The sequence below is a fragment of the Aphelocoma coerulescens genome, chromosome 5, assembly GCF_041296385.1.
Source record: "Aphelocoma coerulescens isolate FSJ_1873_10779 chromosome 5, UR_Acoe_1.0, whole genome shotgun sequence".
NCBI lineage: Eukaryota > Metazoa > Chordata > Aves > Passeriformes > Corvidae > Aphelocoma > Aphelocoma coerulescens.
In genome coordinates this window covers 27,203,118-27,226,966 of record NC_091019.1, presented here as the reverse complement: position 1 = coordinate 27,226,966, position 23,849 = coordinate 27,203,118, and the positions used below count along the sequence as shown (strand labels likewise).

Below are 23,849 nucleotides of genomic sequence, written 5' to 3'. Positions count from 1 at the left end.
GGTCCATTTCTGTCTTTGTGTGGCAGTATGGAATAGGTGCTTTATCTGTCAGATCTTTTCTAAACCAAATGATTTTCCCAGGCTTGGAATGTATGCAGTTAAAAATAATATATGATAATTTTATTTATATTTTATCAGATCAGTCTGTTCATTGACATTTAAGTGGGTAAAGATGAGGAAGGTTTGGACTTGAGTATTTATATCTTGTTGCAGAGTCAGAATTAAAGTAAAAAGTCATTACTATAATCTTAGGCTGGTCTGGAGGGGGAGCTAGTGTCAAAGCAAAAGTGACTTAATTTTCTGGACTCGTTCAAAAGCTTGTTGTTTGGTCATAGAATATGCTTCTAATATGATAAGGAATACAATTGTAGATGATGCATGCTATGTATGATTGCATTAATATGCATTTCTTGTAGGATGAAAATAATCTGCAGGTGAAGTGATGTGTGAGTTTTTTAGGGAAATAGAGTATGTGTTTTGCTATTGTGCAACAAAAACTATATCCAAAGAACTTTGAAGTTGCAAGGTCAAGGTCTTATAAGTCATGAAAAGCTAGAATTAGAGATTCTTGTAAGAACTGTAATGTGACCTGTAAATGTAGGGCTAAATGTTATGTTTTCCCCTACAATGTTGCTTTCAGTATATAGCATAGAATGGCATAGATGGTGTTCAGTGTGTGATATTGAATCCTTTTTCTTGGTGTCAAATAATGTGTGGCCTTACTATTTGTTTATGTGCTGTTCATACTGTACCTTCTTAATTTCCTCTTTTGCTGTTTCATTACCTTCAGTCTCTAGTGCCTGCATGTTTCACTAGTAATATTTTCACATAAGTCTCCTGAGATCTATTATGTATTCCTTTGTGTTGAATATCCAATTTAGGACCTTTATGATATGATTTTTCAAAATAATCTATCAATGTTTTAATGATTTATGTGTTCTAAGATGTTTTCCCATAAAGTTCTAATTTACTAACAGTAATCTGGCTTTTCTTTGTTGTTTTTAATAAACCCCTCAACAGCGATCCATGGATGCCTATCTAGAAAAGACCTCACTGCTTGATTTGTAGTATGGTGTGTGCTGATGTAGTCTGCAAGTATAAATACTTAGATTTGTTGCAGTGTTAACCCCAAGGTACTGAGTCCATAGTTTTGATGAAAAGTGGATTGCTCATTAAAAGTTTGTGGGGTTTTTTAATATATTTTTTTTCTTTTAAAAATTATTTGTGTGCAAGAAAAAAGAAGAAAAATTTCCAGGACAATATTAATTCTGTCCCTTTTCCTGCAATACCTGTCTGATTAACAACACACTTGCCAACATTTGCAGTGCATACGACAAGGTCCTTATGTAATATAACATTGTTATTTATTTTTTTTTCTAGCATTTTGTTCAGTAACACAGCAAGAGTACCTTGGGCACAAGGGCACAGAGAACAAGATCAAATAACCTTTCATTTTTGTCATGTGACTGTATGTTTTTTGAATCAATGGTTAGGTTTTTGATAGTCAAGTGTTTAAAACTCTGTGAAATTCTTTGTGCATAACCAAAATGTTCAGCATTCTAGATTAAAAAAAAAGTCAGCAAGCCTGATGGACAGGAGGAAATCCCCTGTCCTGTGGGATTGCATATATGACTAATATGCATATAGCATATAAGTCTTTAAAAATGCTGAAATTTGTCTATTTTGCCATGAGACTTGTGCCACTTGAGCTAGCTGGGAATGTGATACCAGTAATTTGTGATTCGGCTGTGGTCCAAATGATGTTGTCTGTGTACGGTTTTCTGAGATTTTTAAGTGTTTGAAAGTAGAGGTGAAACTCTGGAATCTTGGGTTCTATTCCAGGCTCTGGCAGTGAGCATGTTCTGTTGGATACTGATTTTTCTGCTTATTCCTTGTGTAATATCTCCCTGTCCAATCTTTGTCCTATTCTGAAATTTTTATCACAATCCTATTTTCCCCAAGTAAACAGTTTGTTTCTTGCTAAAGGGCTTCTTATCTGACATCCAGAACTGCTGTGCATAGAGGTTCTAATAAATTGTTTATAGTTTCTTTCACTCTTTGAATCCTTTCTAGCTTTTCACAGTCCTCTCCGCTGGTCTCAGGTTTCTGTCCACTATCCTCAGTTTCACATCCAGTTCTCTGTCATAAAGAGGGTCTGTCCTCTCCGTGTTGTGAATTTCCACTGGCTCCTGTTGTCTTCTGTAGTTTTCCACCTTCGGTTTTGTGCTTCATTCTTCCTGGCTTCCCTCATCTGAATTTGTTTTTTCCTTTCCTGCCTGTCTTCCTACCTATCTCAGACTTGGTCTCTATCCCAACTCAAGACTGTGTTCACTCTGTCAACTGTATCAGCTTTTTCCCACATTGCAGTTCTTTCTTCAGTCAAATTTTATTGCTTCCTCTCTTTTCCACCCATTTGTTTATGTGGATAGCTTATGTTTTCATACTTGTTGGATCCAACAGGGATATCACTGAGAATAAATTTAGATGCCAGTGGTCCATCCTGATAGTCAGGAAAACAGGCAGGCCTATCAAGAGATAAGCTTGACTTTATGGGGAACTCATGTCTGAGCTGCAGTGCAAAAATGGGATATGCAAGCAGGGGCAGCTGGGACAGGCTACGAAGGAGAAATTTAGAAAAATTGTCCTGGTATGTAGGGATGACATCAAGAGAGCCAATGCTCACCTAGAGATGACACGAGGGAGATCAAGGCCAGCAAGAAGAGTTTCTTCTAGTACTTGAGTAGTGAAAAGCAGGACAAGTAAAATACGAGCTTCTTTTGGGTAGTGATGTGTCATAGTGAGGGTGGATACAGATAAGGCTGGGGTATCCTGATCCCTCTGTTCCTTGGTGAGTCATTGCCAGCAAGGTCTCCCAGGCTTCTGTGCTTAGTAACAAGGGTTTGAGGAGAGCAACTACCAGCAGTGGCTGAGGATTCAGTTGGGGATTACTGAGAGAACTCAAACCCTGCCTATGCATGTGGCCAAATGCACCCTGCCTGTGAATGCTGGTAGAGCTTGCCAGAGTCACAGTGAGGTCCTTCCCCATCATCTTTGAAGCATCGTGGATACCAGAAGACCCTCCCAATGGCTGAACAAATGCATAAAAAGGCCAAAATACAGCCCAAAGAGCTACAAACTGGGTAGCTTCCTTTTTGTCCCTGGGGAAAATAAGGGCGTGGGTGTTCTCGGAGCACATTTCTGGACACAAGAAGAAGGAAGTGAATGGGAGCAATCAGCATGGATTTATCAAAGGTAAAAATAATGCATGACGAGGCAGATTGCCTTCTATGGTAAAATGACTGACTTTGGATGAGGGAAGAACATGGATTTAATCTTCCTGGACTTTAGCAAGATTTTCAGCTCTGTCACCAACAATATTCTCGTATCCAGATTTGGACATTACAGATTGCTGGAGAGCTAGATGATACAAAAAAGACTGGTTGGATGGATGGACTCAGAAAGAAGTGCTTAATGTGTCATATAGAGAGGTTGATGAACAAAAGGGGTACTGCAGGGATTTGTCCTGAGTAGGTCATAAAGTGTGCTGGAGATGACACCAAATTGGGGGGCATAGTTGCTGTGCTTGATGATGGGCTGCCATTCAGAGGGACTTTGTCACTGTGATCACAAGGCCCATCTGGAGCTTTACTCAAGAACAACTGCAAAGTCCTACACCTGTAGGAGGAGCACCTTGTGGTGATACAGGCTGGGGACTGACAGGCTGGAAAGCAGCTCTGCTGGAGAAACATGGGGTCCTGGTAGACAGCACTCTAACTGTGGATCAGCAGCAGCATGCCCCTGCAGAATCACAGAATGATTTCCAGCTACCAATGTAAAGCACAGCACTGAGGGCTGCTAAGGAAAAGAAAAAAATTTATCTCCAAGCCTATACGAAGGGACATAAAAGATCGTCCAGGTGCGACCCCCCTGCCATGGGCAGGGACACCTCCCACTAGAGCAGGCTGCTCAAAGCCCCATTCAGCCTGGCCTTGAGCACTTCCAGAGATGGGGCATCCACAACCTCGCTGGGCAACCTGCTCCAGAGTTCCACTACTGTTGCAATAAAAAATTTCTTCCTGGTGTCTTATCTAAACCTTCCCTCTTTCAATGAAGGCCATTCTCCCTTGCCCTATCACTACATGCCCTTGTCAGAAGTCCCTCTTCAGCTGTCATGTAGACCCCCTTTAGGTACTGGAAGGTGCTCTAAGGTTTCACAGAAGCCTTCTCTCCTTTTCCTGTCCCTTTCCCTCTTGCTCTCCACAACCCCGACTCTCAGCCTAAAGAAAAGAAAGGCAACAACCTCCTGAACTTTATAAGGAGGAACATAGCCAGCAGAGAGAGGGAAGTGGTTGTTCCTCTCTACTTGCTGCTCATTAGACTGCATCTAGAGTGCTGTGCCCAGTTTTGGGACTCTAAATACAGGAAAGACATTGATAAATGGAAGTGAAGTTGGTGGAGGACTCCCAAGATGATCAGGGAGCTGGAACACTCGTCCTGTGAGGAGAGGCTGAGAGAGATTGGTTTGTTTAGCCTGAGAAACACGTGATTTCAGTGGGATCAAACAACAACTTACTGGTTTTTTTTTGAGGACATCACTGAGAAGAAGGACTCGGGCTCTGCACTGAGATGCGTGGGGAGAAGACATGAGGCAGTGTTCATAAATTGAAACAAAGAAGGTTCAGACTGGATGTAAGGAAAAGTTCTTTCCATGGGGATAGTCAAGCTGTGTAAAAGGTTGCCCTGAGAAACTGTGTAGCTTCTGTCTTAGAGGTTTCTAGGACACAAATAGGTAAAGCTGAGCAACCCATTCTTATCTGATATCTGACCATGAGCAGGAGATTGGACTGAGGGGCATGTGGAGGTCCCTTCCAAGCTCTGTTATCCTGTGAGTCTACAACCGTGGATCTTAAGTTCCCAGAAGCCTTATACAAGAATGGAATAAGTACAGGCAGGATATGTAGGTGGCTCAGCTGCAACATATCAAAACAAAATCAGTAACAGTAGCATTACAGTGAGCTTGACAAAAGCATCATTTGTATGTCAGGGTAAGCATTTTGCTGTCTCTTAGATGCACGTGGAGCTTAAATCATACAAGTGATTAAACTTTTTGAAGAAAAATAACCTTTTGTAATTACATGAAAGTGGATTTCTATGCGGCTTTCCTTGGAAAGAGGAAAAATATGTTTTGCATACCATGTAAATATTGAAGTAACTTTGACATGGACACCTGGCACAGAGTGGGTCATCTTGAAAAGCCTTTGGCAACTTAAAGTGAAAAATGATTCTTCTACAAGGAAGTATGTGTCAGCCTTCAAAATTGGTGATCTCTCTTGGTCATTTGTCATGATAAGTATGTAAATTCGTATTATGTAGCTCATAATGCATCATTTCCAGGTGGTGATTTTCTGACAATCTGTTAAATCAGTTGCAATCAATTCTGATTTCCCTCCCCCCTCCCCCCCTTCCAAATATTATATACTACTTCCCTCACATGATTATTGTTTCTTCCTGCTCTTTTCTCCCTCCCCTGCCGCATTTTCAGGGTGAGGAATAAATAAAGGAAGAGAAGTAGTCGTAAGATGTGAGGAGCCCAGGAACTGTTTTAGAAGACTTGGCTAAAAGTCTTCAAATCAGAAGAGTTGCCTGTAGCAGAGAACTACTGTGAAATAACAGACTGGATGTATATGTATATTTTAAAATTATTTTTCATTTTTGTTATTTAAGTAAGAGCTGTTACATGAGGAATGATCTTTTTCTGAGGTTTTTGCCTCTTCATTTGTATTTGCTACCCTGTACTCTTTAGGTATCCTCCCTAAAACAAATGGTGATTTCTATAGCAAAGCATAGTTTCCAGTGAATCAACCACTGTATTTAGTTCCATCAAATATTGGATATTAATAAAGCATAATGCGCATAATTTCTTTTCAAAATATGTATATATAATATATAACAGAGTAAAAATAAATACTTCATCTGTTGGCCATTCTAGAACTTGAAGTTTGTGCTGCTACAATTGCTTTGTGGTAGCAATATTCTGAATGTAAATGCTTTTTAGGAGTGTGCTTTCATTATATGTTTGCTTCATAATCTTATAGTAGCAAGATGAATAATTTTCTGTAATGTTAGGGAATTTCTTTTGTGAGACAGTTAATAGCAATAAATATCACCATGACATTATTAATTCTGCACGCTACAGACTCTTTAGAAGCTTGTGGAACATTGCTGTGAATATCTTATGGACATCAATTTTGACTTGCTGTGAGTTAAACTCTTTCTTCAAAGTATTGCTCTTACAAAAGGTTTTATAAAAGAGCAGTAGGAATTCCCTTCTTATAACCTCCCAATATTCATCTTTAGTTTATTATATTACTTATGTTGTACTTCACCATAATTTGTTTGCACAGTGACACAGTAACTTTTCAAGGTAAGTCTGATTTGTATGGGTACCAATATATTTGTTAAACTTTCTGAAGTTTATTCTTTTGAAGGTGTTTTTGTGCATGTATGTAGTAAATATTAAAGTAAGTATTTATCCAATATGCTGTTTATTGAAGAGTTCATAAAGCATATTTGTAAAAATATTTTTAAAAATTATTAATGTATTCAATTACAAAAATTTCTTCTTTAAATGGTTTGCCTCTAAGGAAATTTCTGTTGACTAAGTGTCAGAATGTGAGCTTTCAGATTGCCTGGAACTTTGTCTTTCACTCCGTGCCTCTATTTATGATGATAAAGTACGTAGTATACCTGAAGTATGTATACAGGTTTTTGATATGCTGTACTTAGCTGACATCTTGTCTCCTTTAGGGTGTTTGCTAAACATCTTCTTTTGTCTGACAATCAGTGCTCACACTGCAACAGCAAAAACTATTCCCTCTCAAGGATACAATCATCTAATGTGGATGGTACTCTCTCTCCTCACCCCGCTTTTGTTTTTCTCCCACCCCAAGTTATATAGAACCATTCATGGCAAGGCACCTTATGTCTGTAGTTACCCCCAGCTGCCTAGGCAAGCATTTATTTAGGGCAAGATTTGAATATACAGGAGAAAAGCTAAAATCCAAACATAAATTAATTGCTTTCCTTACTTCTGACAGTTTCACTGAGACACCTTTGTGGTATTCTGCCATGTCTTAGTATGCTTAGATAGTCTTTGCCCTTCCTTTTTCTGTAGTCTGGGGTTTAGAATGACTTGTTCACAGTTTACAGTCTTCTTGATGCATGTCTTCACATTTCTGTTCGATAACTAAATCTGTTTCACAGTTATCTTGGGGTTTGTTTTTTAACAGTACAGCATCCGACTTTTTGATCTGTCTATGCTTTTGGGGTGTTTTTAAGTTATAGCAGCTAGGACAGCATGAATTACACCTTTTTCCTCATGTGGCCCACTGGAGGCATTCAGTGGCATTGAAAGATGTTCTCCTTGAGTTATCTTCGTTGCAGATGCCTACTCATCAGTCGGAATTTTGGATTGAACTGCTAGACATTCTCTTTGTAGTGGTTTTTGTCTTTTACTTCAATGAGGTGGTGCTGGACTAGGTATCAATACTCTGAAGTTTGCTCTGCCAGGCTGGAAAGATGGATGGCAGTTTTGGTAATATGGCAGCTTATATCCTACAACAATATTTTCAAATTTTGCAGATATATGCTTTGGGTACTTCCTAGGGAGCAGGGGATGTTCCCTAGTGGGTTTCGATGTTTTTTCTGATGTCATTTTTTTTTTCAGAGGCAGCAGGATCCTTGTAATGCACGTGAGAAAGCCCTTTTATCCTTCTTCACTTAATTACAATGGATCGTGCTCTTACAGATGAGGGATTCAGTATAAGCAGAGCAAAGAAATGTTGGTCTCTCAAGGAGCCAGGCGTACATATGAGATACAGAGAGATCAGCAAAATTTAGAATGCTTGTTTGATTTTCCTGTACAACATACTGCAGTGTCATGCATAGGTAATGTTAATAATTCTGCAGATTCTGTGTCTACAGAAAAGCTGAGAGAGCACAGTCTGTATTCAGTTGCATGCTCTTAAGACCCTTCTGTATGTGTGCACAAAATCACTTACAGTTCATCCTTAGGCACACCGAACATGTCTAGTTGCTTCAGGCTATTGGGACAAGAATAGGAAATATCTCCCAAGTACTGAAATCTGACATAGGGTCATAAAACCATGTGTTGAGATGTAACAGGATATGCTGGTATCTCTTCACCAGAGATGTTTTGATGCTAGGCTTTCCAAGGAATGAATTTGAAATACTGTTTTACAGAGCAATGATTTCTGCTTACATCCAAATCCACTGTTTCCTGAAGTCCTGCAGCAGATAAGATCCTGCTGTCCCTGCTTTGCAGAGACAGTCACAACTTTGTGACCAAATGTATTTTCAGTTAAGACTCCCAAGACTGTGCCTTTTGTGGCACATGTTCTTATGTAGATTAAAGTGATGGAGTGAGTACATTTACTATTCCAGCTGTATCTGAGTGCTGTGGGTCTTTGGGGTGGGCTTACTCATTCTTCACAAGAATAGAAGAGGAACTGTCACATTTGTATGCCTGCTAAATAGATTGGTTAACTGCAAGCATGTCCCCAGTGTTGGTTTGTTCACAGTTAACAGGTTTCACATATGGTTAAAATATCCTTTTATCCAACTTTTTATGTCAAGTGGATATCAATTGTCATTAGGGAAAGATTAAGTCCTTTTTATCTGCACTTTTTGTTGATGTGACATGTATTCCCCCTGAGCCATCTGATCTTTGATTGGTCTTTTTATATTTGTTAACTTTGGGGATCCCTTTTGTAGTACTTCGGCCTGTCTGATTCCAGGTTTACTCTTGCTTACATAACATTCTGCTTTCTCCAGTGGAGAGCCCTTTTCTTAGAGGACAGATTTGGAAGATGAGCATAAAATTGACTGTGGTACAATATAGTACAGATTTTCAGGTATTTTCAAGTCATGCCATGCTGATTAAGGCATTGGTATGATACCCTGAACATCATGGAGTCATAGAATGGTTTGTGTAGGAAGAGACCTTAAAGATCGTTCAGTTCCAACACCCCTGGCCTGGGCAGGGACACCTTCCACTAGACCAGGTTTCTCAGAGCTCCCTCCAACCTGGCCTTGAACACTTCCAGGGATGGGGCATCCACAACATCTCTGGGCAACCTGTTCCAGTGCCTCACCACTCTCACAGGAAATAATTTCTTCCTATTATCTGATCTAGATCTACTCTCAGTTTGAAGCCATCCCCTGTTGTCCTGCCACTACACACTTCTGTCAAGAGTCCCTCTCCATCTTTCTTGCAGGCTCCCTTCAGGTACTGGAAGGCAGCAGTTAGGTTACCCTGAAGCCTTCTCTTTTTCAGGCTGAACAAACCCAATTCTGTCAGCCTTTCCTCATAGGAGAGGTGTTTTGCTATAGATTGTTTAGAAAATTAAATGATTCATCTTGGCCTTTTGATTTTATAGATTCATATGACTGATTTTTTTTATGTTTTCAAAAATCTGAGCTAGTAAATGGAGGTAATACTGTAGTGTCCCGTCAGAAATTTAAGTAGGGTATCAATTACATGGTTATATTTGAAAAGAAGTGGGAAAAATAGTAAGCAGAATTGTATCTTGTTTATTTCAGAGTGCTATCTTGAAGGAGCATGCAGATTCTGAATAGCTTTCACTCTGAGTCAGGCCTTTTGACTTTCTTCATGTTTATATAGCTAATATAAATACATTAAGACTTTTTCACAGTCCTTAAATTTTCATTTAAATCTATTTCCTCGTGACTGATGTGAAATGCTACAATATGGTCATACTGTGTTAGACAGCAAAGATGCATCCTTGGTGTTCATGAAAATTGTTTCCTGCTGAGAAGTTTGTAAGTACTGGGTAAAACTCACTGGCAACTGCAATTCAAACATATTTAGCCAGTTTTTTGTTTCTTAAAGGGGTTTACTGTGATCTGACTTCTAGGACAGTAAAGATCTGCTTGTGTACTTAATGTTCTCTGTGCCATTCTGTTACTCAAGAGCTCCTTGAAGTCATAAGCAAACGGGGAATCTTCAGATTTTTGTTACTGGCTTTTCTCTTGAAGTCTTCTATGGTTGTGTAGTATTTAACTGCTTACCTTCCCTGGCACAAGTAACCACAGTAAAATTGATAATTTATCTGGTTTAAGGATATCTTATTGAAGAAGGTCATAGTTTTAACTGTTCTTTTTGAAATCATTAGTACTGTGAAATGGAAGCATTTGGAATACTCCTTTGGTCAGTTCTTTTCTTGGTTGTTGCTTGAAAATATTTTATTAATATTGTGTTTATTAACTGTCATCTCCTGGTGTTGAAGTGTACCTATAGCTTGGGGCCCTTAGATTATGGCTTTTTTTTTTTATTCTTATGTTAGGTCAAATGTGATTGTAGATAAAAAGTGCTGTGAACTGTGGATTCCCATAGCTGTGTTTGGATATGCTGCGTGAAGATTTACTGTTATTTTCACAGTGGATAGTCCCAGGTGTGCAGTTAGTATGTGCTAACATAAAAAAATACAATGTGACAGTATTTAAGAGTAATCAGTAGTAAACCAAAATGGAATACTGTCATTTGAACTAATTTCTAATGGCACTTGTACTATTACAGGTGTCTGTCTTCCCTTAATTGCACTAATTACATGTGTGTAATTGGTGACATAATGTATCGTGTGTAGAGAAAAGGTATTTGGAAGGCAGACTCATTAGTTCTTCAGGGCGCATTTTGAGCTTCAACAAAACATTTTCTCTCGCATCTATCTTTTATCTTGCATTTTTTCAGCTTTAGACTTTCTATTTCCTGATGGAAATGTATGAAGTATGGGGACATGTTTGTCCTTCTTTATCCAGTAGGCTCTCTAATGAGTTCAATGATGGACAGCACTGATGTCAAACTGTATCTCTGTAAAACTAAGCGTAGAGTAAAAGCTGCTACAAATTTTGCTTGTATATCAGGCTTAAGATGACGTATATATTTTTTTTTAACATTGTCTCAGTGTCTTTTCTTTCATGCTTCCCAGAGTTCTTCCATATATTAGCTTTTCTTTTCCTACTGTCCTCTTACTGGGATCAGGATTTAGCAGAAACCCCTTTTTCATGATTCTGTATCTCTTGGTGTTTGAGTACTGCCTTGTTTTCTTTGCTTGGTGTCTGTCAGCATCTCTTGACTGATGGGAAAGGGTGATCTATGGTTAGATAATGCTGCTGTTATAAAAGAAAACAGAAGTGATGCTTGATACAATTTGTAAAGTTCTTTGCTCATTGAAAACTGGGTTATATGAATAGTACAGATTAAACATACCCATATTATATGCATGCAGACATATATACAAAACTATATAATTATGCTAGATTATTCTGATCATGTAGGGTAGCTTGTACCACAGTCATTGGGTAGTGTAGGGAAACCTGACTTACTACCAATATATACTTGCTTTGGGAATGAATGAAGCACTTTTTTTTGTGGAGCCTTTAACCCATAATAAATTCATTGCAGTGTCTGCTCTTCTTCATACATTATAAACTGAAAGAGAGAAAAAGATGAAATTCAAAATGGTTAAAAATCAACATGTAAGTTTTAAAATGATATTTGCTTTTTATCCCTAAGTAGGAAGGACATATGTATAATTTTCTAAAAATTTTCTTCATAAATTAAGCAGGAGAGGAGTAAGAAAATAGTACAGGATTGGCTAATGGATAGTGAAAGTAGGAGATAGGAAAATAACAACCACTTCAGAAGGAACATTGAAATGTACATTTGAAGGAATAGTCTCTTAATATCATGCTATTTTAGTTGGTTTGTGGTGAAGCCTGCTCAAGGAAAAGATGTTAAAAATTTCTCAAATACCAGCAACTTAAAAGACCCGAAACGTCTCTGAAATGAAATGTACTCTAGTAGTAGTACATGTTTTTTGCTCTAACATTTAGGGTCTATAAAACTTGGTGTGTAGTGTCAAGGAATACATTTAAAGGCATTTTCTGTTGCATGATATAAATTGCATGGGTTATAATATTTATACTGATGGAATTATATTTAATATAAATTTTCAGCTTCCTTCATTATCAGGCACCTATCAGACACTGCGGGAAGGTTTCAGATTTTGTTATTGAAAATCCCTGACCACTTCTTTGATTTTAATTGCCAGGATCTTAAATTTAATAGTCTTCTTGACTTTGTTTGAAGATTTGTTTGAAGATCCACCTTTGATTAACCTGTCTGATAAACATGAACATTTACCATGTCTGATAAACGTGAAGCTGCACCGCTCTCTCCTCAAGGGAAGCAGTGTGTTCCTTTTTTTCTCAGCTTCCTGGTTGTTGTATGCTGCTTGCATCTGTTCTTAGCCTTCCCACAGAGGAGCAATGGCAGCAGTACAGAATTGATACTATCTTTGAAACCTGCACAGCTGCTGGTATGGTTCTGAGTCACAGCAGTGAGGTTGACCACAATCTTGTTAATGCACTGCTACTTGACCAGTCAGTTAATGAAAGCAGAGTCACTCAAGCTGATCAATGATAGACTTTGGAATAAAGTGCTATGATATTTATTTGGTTCTTGTTTGAAAAGCTTGAAAGAAAAGATGAAATTATGTATGAATTCCTACTATAATTTCTCTAGCAAAATCAAGCCATGTGCTCACTGTGGGTAGGTTTGAAGAACTTATCTTTTTCAGAAGGAAGAAGAAAATGAAGAAAGAAAAGGGTGAGGCATCTAAGGCATGATAGAAAATGTGGTTTCTTTCATTTACTAAATGAATTGTTTTAATTAATACATAGAAGATTTTTAATAATTCTGTTGGTGTTGGTATTTCTTGTGTGTGTTCATATCTCTTTCCATATAAATTTCTCTGACTGTAAATGATTTGAGTAATGGTATTTGTAGGGGTAGCTGGTGTTTGGAGTGGATAGTAAGCTGTATATTTCTTAATTTTTAAAGAAACTTCACCTGCTTTATGTCAGAACTTTGATAGGATGAATTAAATACCACAGTTTAAAATGATCCTGCAAAATTAATAGCAAGGCTGTCTAGCTTTTCTATATAAATACGAACTAGAAACAAGTAAGGTTTTTTTTAATTGGATTACAGCCATGTTCCTTTGTATTGTGTTTTCAACATCACAGTTGTTTTTCAGTGACATGTATGGTACTGTCTTTATTCTTCTATGAAGCTTGCTGATTTTTTTTTTTCTGGGACTGTCAAACATTGTTCATAGTCTTGTCTTTTGGTAGAGTAGACTTTCTCCTTTGAGCTAATTACTGCAACTGGTAACAAATAATCATGAGGCTGTACTGCATGAACAATTTCCTTCCTCAAATTCAAACCCAGGTTTGGGGTTTTTTTTATTTTGTTTTTTGACCTGATTTTAAATGAATGGGTTTTGCCAGCATTTCGGCTTGTAGATTGCTATTTCTTCTGTATGTTGACTGTATTATCACTTAACAACATTCTTAATTGGGCTTTCCTGTCAGCTTTTATTCCAGTCTTTTCATTCATTAGCCTGTGTCTGCAAAGAGTGTTCTTTCTGTGCGATTATCTTTCCTTTAAATTTTCTCATTCTTTTGGTTAAATTTCTAAAGATGGTTAATACTTTCTCCTTTTTTTTTTTTTTTGTGTGTGTGTGGTTTTTTTTGTCGTTTTTTTTTTTGTTTTTATGTACTTTTCCAGACTTAATCTGCACTTAATTTTAGTTTCCTTAAGCTGGTTTGATTTCAAATCCCTTTTGGCTACATCATCACTAATAAAGTTGACCATTGTCTGTTAGTGAGGACAGCTGGCACAGATTGAGATTTGTCCTTTCTGTTAATCTTTCAGCCTTAAAACAGGTAGCTGTGTGTGCCGTACTGTTGGAAGTTTTCCCAGCCATGTGATAACCCTCAGATTGTTCCCAGAGGTTGGGAGAGTGCAGTTGGCCTTTATCAAAAGTATTTCAGGACTTGTTCTGACATGATGATTTGCATTTCAGTGTCTGGGAACATTTTAGTCATTAATGTATAGGTGTAACTTCTGTAAAGGCAACAGTCAAGCCAGTTCCCAACTAGAGGTTAACTCAGTTTTATTTGTGATCTGCTTCCTAAGAGGCCTACTCCGTGAATCATTAATATTAAATCTTATGCTTTGAATGATCCTGCCAGCTGTCTAGGAAAAAAAAAAAAACAAACCATATCCAACAACAACAACAAAAAATAATCTCAACAGTTCCTTCAACTCCCTCATCCACTTAAATTTTCTGGTTTGGTAATTTATAGGAGGTCTGCATTTTCCTACTCACTGTACTTCCCCATTCTAACGTTATGTGGAGTGTTTGGCTTCTGTTGCATTCTGTATTTCAGAACAGATATACTAATCTTAAGATATTCAGGACAAGATTTCCTGCTCCACCCTATATATCTGTCCTCCCTGAGCCAAGTAGGCCTTCTAACAGGATGGAGTATCCCACTAAATGTGTTGTGGCAGTTAAGTTATATATTTGTTTACTTTCTGAGATTCCCAGCTACCCTTGTTTTTATTCTCATAGTTCTTGTGCTAGTTTACTGAGAAGTAAAGCAGAAGTTTACAAGGAAGCTCAGAAGATATTCTGCTGTTTGCCACCTTCTCCTCCTTGTGACCCTTTAGCTGCCTACGCTTGCCACTCATTCCTTTGGAGCTGTGATCTAGGTTGCCATTTGTAAGTCTTGTTATTTTATTAAAGAGGACAGTCTTTGCTTTAATTTGCTCACTGGTGATTTGAACGACAGCAGAGTTTTAGCCTGCCAGGCTGGGAAGCACAGATGGCACTTCACATGGCTGAGAAAAAGTGGAACTCTGGGGAAAAGAAGCATATGTTTTCCTGGGTTTGAGAGAACTAAAAGAGGTCCAGTGCTTGAAGTGTTTTTCCAAATTTTCCCCAAATTTGCTACACATGTAACAGTGCACTGTATTAGCAATGTTACTCTAGCATACATGAAGCTTTGTAAAGTGAAAAATGTAGGGCTGCAGACACTAAACAGCAGTGATGTGTCTTCCAGGAATAAGGGGATGTGTCACCCAGGGCCATGTAAATAAAAGGGAAAAATGAGTCAAGTGGTTGGGACAGTGTGTCTTGAAGGAGAGAAGCAGGAAAGAACTTGAGAACTATGCAGTGTCACGTAGGTTTATTACCTTCTGAGTCACCTACCTCCTGGCAAGTGGATAGGTTAAAACTGTGTTTATATTCAGCATGTTATTTTATAAATTAATTCTTCATTTAGCCCTTTAATATGTCCATGAAAGAAGCCAGTGGATTGTGTACTGCATCAGTTTTGTAGAGTGTTCTGAGTTTGTGTCTTGAGAAACCATTATGTGTGAAAAATTCAGTATCATGAAGGGACTTTGTACCTTAAGCAACTATTTTATAAAAAGCACTTATTGATACTGAATTTTGTTCCTAATTGTTATTTGTGCTGTTAAAAATTATGTACTCTTAGAACAAGGTCAAAGTGGCCAAGTACTGTGTGTGACAAGGAAAAACAAGTGCAGGGAGATCTTTGTCTTTTATGCTTATTTTGATGAATATTGAGGAATAATGGTCCCAGATCTGGCTTGACTGAAAGTGGAATTTCATTGACCAACTGTATGTCCTTCTCCAGTGATAATCAAAGCTTGTTTGAAAGGGAACCTCCTCTACAAAATTGAACTGCAGAAAGCATCCTGTGCACTTCTCTGCAAAACAGATAATTCCCGGGAGCTTCTTTTCTGTGCAGTAGAAGTTTGATGATTTGACTTTGTACCTTGCATATGCCAGCTTTTTTAGCTCTTAGCAGTAAGGAATCTGAAGAAAAAAATGGAACAAAACTGAACCCCACACCGTTATATAATGTGTATAGAAGCCCCTATATGATTTTTTAAAATATATACAGTAAAAAGATTAGCCTTCCTTCTGTCTCCGTGGGATGTTTTTTCTTTCCGTATTTGTTTAAGGAAATTTGCTTAGTGCCAGCAACTAACAGTGCTACCAGACATATGGATTGATGGGTATAAGAGAAATGAAGTTCAGTTTTTCAGTTATACCTACTTCTCCATCAGAAACCTACATTATCTCTTAAAACTGGAAAAATCATGTTCTGAGCCTCACTTGGGCTTACAGAAGGAATAGTTTTTCAGTTTTTTCTTCACCAATTTACTGATGTTGTTGTTTGTTGTAAGTGGTTTTGTTGTTTAAAATGGATTCTTTTCATGCAGTGTTCTCCCTGACACAGGTTCAGTCACTTCTCTGCCAGCTCTTGAAACTGTAGAGCTGGCAGTGGAATATGCGGGTGACTTTATTAAAAAGCTGGTCTGTATGCTTCAGAACTTGCTTGTACTAGAGAAGGTAGGACTATCACAATAATAGATTTATGTCTTTGGAGTAATAGAAAATGTTTAATAAATAATAAAAAAAAAAGATTGCAAATTCACATCCTTGAGCACTGATGAGAACTCCTGATGTAACCAGACTGGTGATCAGAGGTAGATTGCTGTTGTGTGACCCAACTCCTGATCTGCTTCCTTCTCAGGTGATGTGACTTCGTGAGAGTAACATGATTCCAAACCACACCAGCTCGTTTCTAGCTTTTAAAAACAGATTGTTAGGACTAGCCAATAAGGCATTCATTGATTTACATTTAGATTGGCATTAGCTCTGATCACAGTCACACTCAGAAAAGAGCAAGTCATTTGGGTAAGAGAGAACTGTTAGTGTGGTTAAGCTGGACTTGCCTTCTTAAACGGGAAAGAAAGAATTTGGGGAGTAAGACCTAGGAAGAAATAACAATAGTCTTTATTGGGTGTGAGGGCATATATGGGAGAGAAACATCTGAAAATAAATAAATCTGAGACATAAATTTAAGAACAAATCTTTTTTGAAAATCAGAGGATGAGGTCTACTCTCAGTAATGGAGAGAAAGAAACTCAATGGTTCAAGATAATGTTTTATATATTTAAGAATACTGTTTAAGGTGATAAGGTTGATTCTGGACTCAGAAATTAAAAATGAACATTTGAGATTTCTTGATATTAGTAGAAATCTCTGAGAAAGAGGGTAGAGCAGACAAGAAGATACTTGATTGTTATTTGTCATAAAGTTTTCAGCTTTACACATTCTGTTCCTCGGAGCTACCACTGGTACCCTGAGCATATCCAAAGGGGATATTTTTTGTCTTCTTGGTGCATAGTTTATCATCTTCTGAAGCAGAGACAATTTGCCATTCTCTAAAGGTGGGATTTTGAGTGATATGTCTGATTTGTCCTGTGGTATTGGGACAGTAGTCCTGGCCTGGCATATGGGTCTAATGTCTGTGTTCAAAGTTAAATCAGTTTGCCCTAGTCAAATGCAGACAGGATGGGAGAAGTGTTTCCATTTTTTCTTCCTCCTTGCTGCAACCCTCTGTATTCCTAAGGTGATGTAGGTATTTTCATCTAACACTTCTGTAGTTGCAGGCACTTAACGTGTGGTGCTTTCAGACTTCATGTCTTTTTAAAGTTCAACTTAAATTACATGAAAAATGTCGATGAAAAGTTTTGGACTCGGTTTTGGTTGGGGTCTTGTAATGCAGGAGACTGGATTGAACATTGCAGATGTTATTGAATCCTTTATAAGAATATATTTTTTAATATAAATAAATAATTAAAGAAAAAAGGAAAAAAGGTGGTGACTAGTCTATGTACACCCAGCAATTAAAAGTCGGAATTAAACATATAGCTAAAATTTCCTATCTGTACAGTCATTTCATGACCTATATTTCCAAAAAGATCTCTGTGTAAGAGGGCAAATTTATCTGGAAGGAACCACTGTCTAATTAGTGATATTTGTGAATAGTCTTGAGGTGATCAGAAACACAAATGCAAAGATTTTTTTAAATACTTTCAGTTTTTACATTATAAATAGTATTCAAATTTCAGGGATTTATTAGCAATACTAGGCTGTAAAAATGAAACTTTTTGGTAGTTTTGAATGTTTCAGAGTAGGCTGACTGTTTTAAGATAATCATAATTTATGTAAAGTGACTGTTCTTTTTATGGAACTGTGGGAAAAAACCCAGAGAGCTTTATTTCTGTGCTCTTAGTAATAGTTTTCTCTAGGGCACGGTGATTTGCCCAGCCTGGTAGGACTGGAAGGCTTTTTGGTAGTGCTTGCAATTCTATTGCTTACAAATAAATCAACTTGTAAATTTAGTGATAGTTCTTTTCATGATATGAAGCGTAAATGTTTCCACTTCATGTTTACCATGAGCCAATCTGTCTAAATTCTTTTTTCCATACGTATGGCTCACTTAATGTGCTACTTTCCACTTGTTAATGAGGTTGGGAATATGAACTTTTAAGAAGAAACATCATAATGCTTCATACAAAATTAAGAGTAACCATCATTCTGGACCATACTCTAATGGATTCCATGTAGGGCTTCCTCTTGGAACATGTGGGCTCTGTATTTTGTTCTACTGGGGGCTTCTTGAGTCACCTTCAGCTGAAGGTTTCACCTCTCTATTTTTGTGAAGCAGGCAGTGTGACTGATGTGATGAGAGCTACAATAAAAGAATGAGTTTATTTTTTCTGCTTTTACTTTTTATACATGGAGTAACCGTGTTGTATTTTTGATTTGAATTTCTGAGATACTTTATCACAGCAAAAGCTATAACCTTTTCATTGAGTGCCACCTTCGCCAAAGTATACCCATCAATCTCAAATAGAAGTGAAAATAGGCTATCTCCTTGTTTCCCTCAGGCATTCCATTTTTGGAAGTTCATGGGCTCTGACTTTGTAGGTGCTGATTACTTTAAATAATTTATTATATGAATAGGAAAACACAGAATTCAGGGTTTTTTTTTTATCACTGTTGCTGCTTTTGAGAGATTTAGAGTTGCCAGTTCACCTTGTTCATTGAACAGTACAGCTGCTTTCGCTTCTCTTTGAAATAGAAAATCACTTAATTTTCATTCAAAAATAAGACTAATTTGGCAGAATTCTCATTGCAGTAAAAGTCAGTTATCTGAAGCATTTATCATTTTTTTCCCTTTGTTCCTATTCCTGGCACTATTGTTGCTTTAATTGGTTTCCTATTTATTTTTTTTCTCCTGCTTTCATTCCTCTCCTTGAAGTAAGGTTCACAAATAAGCTTTTTCAACAACCAATTTATTGCTGTTTCAGAGTCTGACAGTGCATATTTGAGTGCTTTTCTCTTAAGTGGCCGGGAATCGACGTTTAGTTCAGTGGTGTGCTGCCATTCTGAATCAGTGAGACAACTGTTAGGAAATTATGTAGTAACTCCATGCCTTGATAACCCCAAACGAAGATTTTGTTTAAAACAGTTGTTTCTTCACTGAAAGAGTTGTCAAGCACTCTTAACAGGCTTCCCAGGGAAGTTGTTGAGCCTCCATTTCCCGGGTGAATTTAAAAGATATGTAGATGTGGCACTTAAGGACATGGTTTAGTGGTGGGCTTGGCAGTGGTAGGTTTACGGCTGGACTTGATGATCTTAAAGGTCTTTCCTAACCTAAATGATTCTGTGATAAAAACTGATGATATTTTCCTCTTCTACTTTCAGAGAATTACCTATGCTTCAAAATGAAAGTGAGGAAGAAGAATCCCCAAAAGTATTAATTTGAACAATAATTGTTGCTTGTAAGTAAGTACTTCTCGTTCTTTGTGATGTTGCCTTCACAACTGAAAACTGCTCTTCTGTTGATAAGTCTTTGTCAGCTGAAAAAAGGAAACTTTACAAAAGAGAGGTCAAGTGCCTCACTTTTGTGTCAGACCACTGACAAAATTGGGTCAATCAGACACCCATTTCACCTTTCATTTCTCCTTACACCTATTTCTCTCCCATTACTCTTTGCCTCTCACCTCTAAAAAGAGAAATTCTTTGGTAGGTTCATTATGTATCCTCTGTCTTACGAACAAAATCCTGTATTTCTTTGGCAGTGTTTCTGGGCCCTTTCCATCTGCAGGTATTACATGTGTTTCTCAGAGATAAGCTGTACTTCTGCAGAGGCTGGCCACAGGCCCTACTCCATGAAGTTTTTCAAGAGTTATAAGAAAATTAAGCTGTTGTGGGTGGAAAGTATTGTGTGCTCTGGGATATGTCAGATCCAGTGCTAGTGAATGCTTCAGATTCTTATGCTTCTGAAGGTCTGGGCAAGTACCATAGTAGTCATGTGTGAGGACACTTCTTTTTAATTTAAATAAAACTTAGAGGAAAGATAACTCTTCATTTTGAGAAGTTGCTTAAAGAATGAAGTGAACTTCACTGAAGCATGAATTTGAGTGTGAACTTGGAAACCAAGCACATTATGACATTATTCTTTTTTCGATGCAACTGTAGAAAAGACTTATGATTGCTATTCTTAATTATGGTAAGAAAGTTATGAAAATTTCTTAAGCTTTCACAATTGAACAAATTAGATTAAGAGTTCAAGCAAATTTGTTGCAGATTAGACGCTTTTACAGTTCATCCAACATCAGTACTGGTTTTCAACCTGGCGACATATAAAGTGCTCTCAATTATTTTGATTTATTTGTGCACTTATAACTCTAGAAGTACTGTGTTATTGTAAGAGTTTAATGAATGGTTTATTTTAAAAAAAAAAAAAAGTGGGATTTCAAATAATGTTCTAGGGACCTTCTGGCCAGGACAGAACAAAGAATATGGTGATAGCTTTCCAAGCGTCCGGTGTCCAAGTAGTTGTCTTGAAACTGGGTTAGCTGTTGTAAGAGCTTCCTGCTGGTGAGAGGACTTGTTTCCATTTCCTGAACCCAGCTTTCTTCCCAGTTTCAGTCCTACTGAAATGAGTTAACTGATTTATCTCACAAATCCAGAGTAAAGGTGGCTAGTTTTTTTTCTTGGCTTTTGGGTTGGATCAGCTCAGACAACTGTTCAAAGAAGTGTCCAACTTCTTCTGTACAGAAGAAGCAGAGAGACTCTGCAGGCAGGAGCAAATAGTGTGGGAGTGTAATCCATCCCTTTAGGCAGCTGCCAGTCAGTGGATTTGGCCAGCAGTTTGCGGTAATGCTCTCTTGAAGTTGTTAGGCTGGGAATACATGATTTGACTTTGGAGAAGAGCAGGCTTCTGTGGAAGCTTTAGACTAGAATTAGCTAATCTTGCCAGATTCCTCCTAGCCATTGCAGTTGGTAGGAATAGTTTATTGGTACGGAATAGAAAAAATGATTCAGAGGGAAAAAATCTTAGCTGGTGACTAGGAAATCTGTAATAGTCTTCCACACACCCCACCCTCCAACTCTCCAGCCCCATGTGTAGTATCTGTGTGCTCCAGGCTCTGAAAATGAATGAAAGGTAGAAGAACTTCCATTACTTCTCAAAACCTCACTTCTAGTCAGAATTGGCTGGTCCCTTGTACATGACGTTATGTAATACAACAATTTTTATCTTGATTTGCAGTTTTGTAAATTAAAATTTGTTTCTTTGTGAGAGCCTGTGTGCAGGCATGCATGTGTAATTACTTACTTTTATACTTCTGTTGTTCCGTGTTCACACTAACTTGATTTGTCCGGAAGCTGTGGTGATGGTGTGACTGTCTTTAGAAGAGTTGCTTTCCTTCCTTTAGCAAGAACGAGGAGCAGTGGTTGAGAACTGCATGAAACCTCTTCTTGCCTTTTCTGTTTAGTTTGTGTGGGAGGGTAATTAAAAGGATTTGTACAGGTCTATAAACTGCAGTGCTTGGAGCTATAGTTAAGCCAGTGGTTTGGTATATGCATTGCTCAGCTTCTGAGGGAGATTGAGCAGTGGAAGAAAGCTGATTTGAGCTTAGGGTCTAGGTAAAATCTAGGTAGTGCTGGTGGATTGAGACAAGTAATGGAGCACTAGAGTGAAGGTGATATCCTTCCCATATTACTTGATTATGCAATCCATGGATTGTGTTGGATTCCTGCTTCCAGTCAGATTTTGTAACAAGCTGCATTTGGAATTATTTTCTGCTATCATAGTCTGGCTTCGGAAAACTGTATTTCATCCATATACGTATTTAATATTTTTTCCTGATTTTTTTCACATATAAAAATGTTTCCATGGTTCTTTTTCCTAAATCATATTTCACACTTAGTCTAATCCATTCCATTTTTGAACTGCTGTTCTGTAGTTTGTTAAGAAAGAAAGATCAAGTTGACATTTTTTATTGCATTCTAAAACACTTTCTTATCCTTTCTTGGATATTCTGTAAGCCAGATTAATCCATGATAAGCTTTTCAAGATAAACTAATCTCTGGAAGAGGCCTGTATATCTTGAGTTTTATTTATTGTAAGGGCACCTAAAATCTCGGAATAGATATTCTCTGTTTCTGCATATCTAAATAGATCAGCGTATGAATCCTGATGGAAGATACCTTTTCAGAAGGTTATATTGCTGATTTAGCCCTGCCATTTTATCAGGACTGTCCCTTTGTGGTTCTGGAGTATCTATGATCTTACTTGCTACTTTCCCCCTTGCCTGAGGATCAGCAAAGTCTGTTTCTTGTTCTAACGTTCAGTTTCAGTCTGCTCTTCTATCTTGGTAGGCATTTAGCTTGGATTCTTCTTTGAAAGATTGCTTCTTGCTTCTCTGTCTCTCTGAACTATATTCTTTATTAAAAATGTGTTCTGGATAAGTCAGTTCTGATGCAGCAGCACAAACAACAGTCTTTTATGTTTTTCTTTTCAAGAAAAGAGGATGCTAATGGCTCCATTGACACACGTTTACTGCAGTGAAAAATGAAACCAGGCTGAGACACTGCAGAGAGGTTGGAAGATGGGAGGAGAATTTTACATGAAACAAGAAATTAGAATGATCAGGGAAAAATGGGATTCAAGCCATTAAGGGCAAACTTAAAATACTGCTTTTAAATTAAAGGAAAAGAAAACAGGCAAGTACAGGATAAGGAATGGCTGAGAGTTCAGAAGAAAGAGATTGAGGGTTAAGAGCTGACCTTAAATCAAGAGTATCATGCACAAAAAGCAGTTCTGAAAATGTAACATCACACCAGGATAAGTGAATGAAAGCACTGTCATTCAACGCTGTAAAACTGATGTAAATCTCTCTGCACAACCTAGAAATGGAGTCAATTAGGTCACTGCGCCCAGTTTGGAACCATGCACTTAATACATGCAAACAAATCAAAATTATCTTGCTGAATTGGAAAGTCCAGAAGAAAATTGTATTGACATACAACACCCAATCCAAGACCTGTGAGGAGACGTAGAAATAAGAAGAGGCTGATTAAGGAGCGTACATTTTTTACCTGCAGAGATTAATGCATTGAGGCTTGTGAAGTGCTGCAACGAACTGGGAAGAGCATGTTTGTCTTTGGAAGTTCATAAAATGTAGTCAGACACATATGAGCATGTGTGGTCTCCTCTTAGATGAGTGATTTAATAACCTTGTGATAACCTTATTACATGTTATGATATAATGTCTAGTTTCTAGATGCTTGGTGGCTTGGTTTGGTTGGTGGGTTTTTTTATGTTTTGGGTTTTTTGGTTGGTTTTGTTTTTTTCCCCCTTAATTGTCTATCTCTTTTGTGAATGAAGCATAGGGAAAGCAGCTTTTTGCAAAAGATGCTGAGAAGCAGCATAAGATCTCTTCTTGCATTTTGCAGTGGTTTATATTTCAAAATTTTTTTAGCTTAAATACTTCTTCCAATGGATGAAGTAACTTTTTATCTCGAATGCGTCTAAGTTTAGACTTAAATAGTCCAAATCTAAAACATTGACTGAAAATTAGAAAAAACTAGACATGATAACCTGGTGGATATTATTTGGCTCTAAATTAGTATTACTTTTACAGTGCCTGAAAAGTCAAATTTCAAATACCCCTGGTATACCTTTTAAAATGTCTAGGATTAGACTGTTACACTAAGCTA

General features: G+C 37.6%; 1 protein-coding gene across 3 annotated transcripts in view; it reads left to right on the top strand.

Moving 5' to 3' along the window:
• FUT8 (fucosyltransferase 8) overlaps positions 1-23,849 on the top strand; it is a 103,162-nt gene that overhangs the window by 2,188 nt on the left and 77,125 nt on the right. For 2 of the 3 annotated variants that reach the window (XM_069017204.1, XM_069017202.1), the window contains exon 1: positions 18,776-19,621. The gene's annotated coding sequence lies outside the window, so the exon portion shown is untranslated. Of the gene's footprint in view, positions 1-18,775; positions 19,626-23,849 lie in introns of those variants that run through there. The other variant, XM_069017203.1, reaches the window with a different exon arrangement.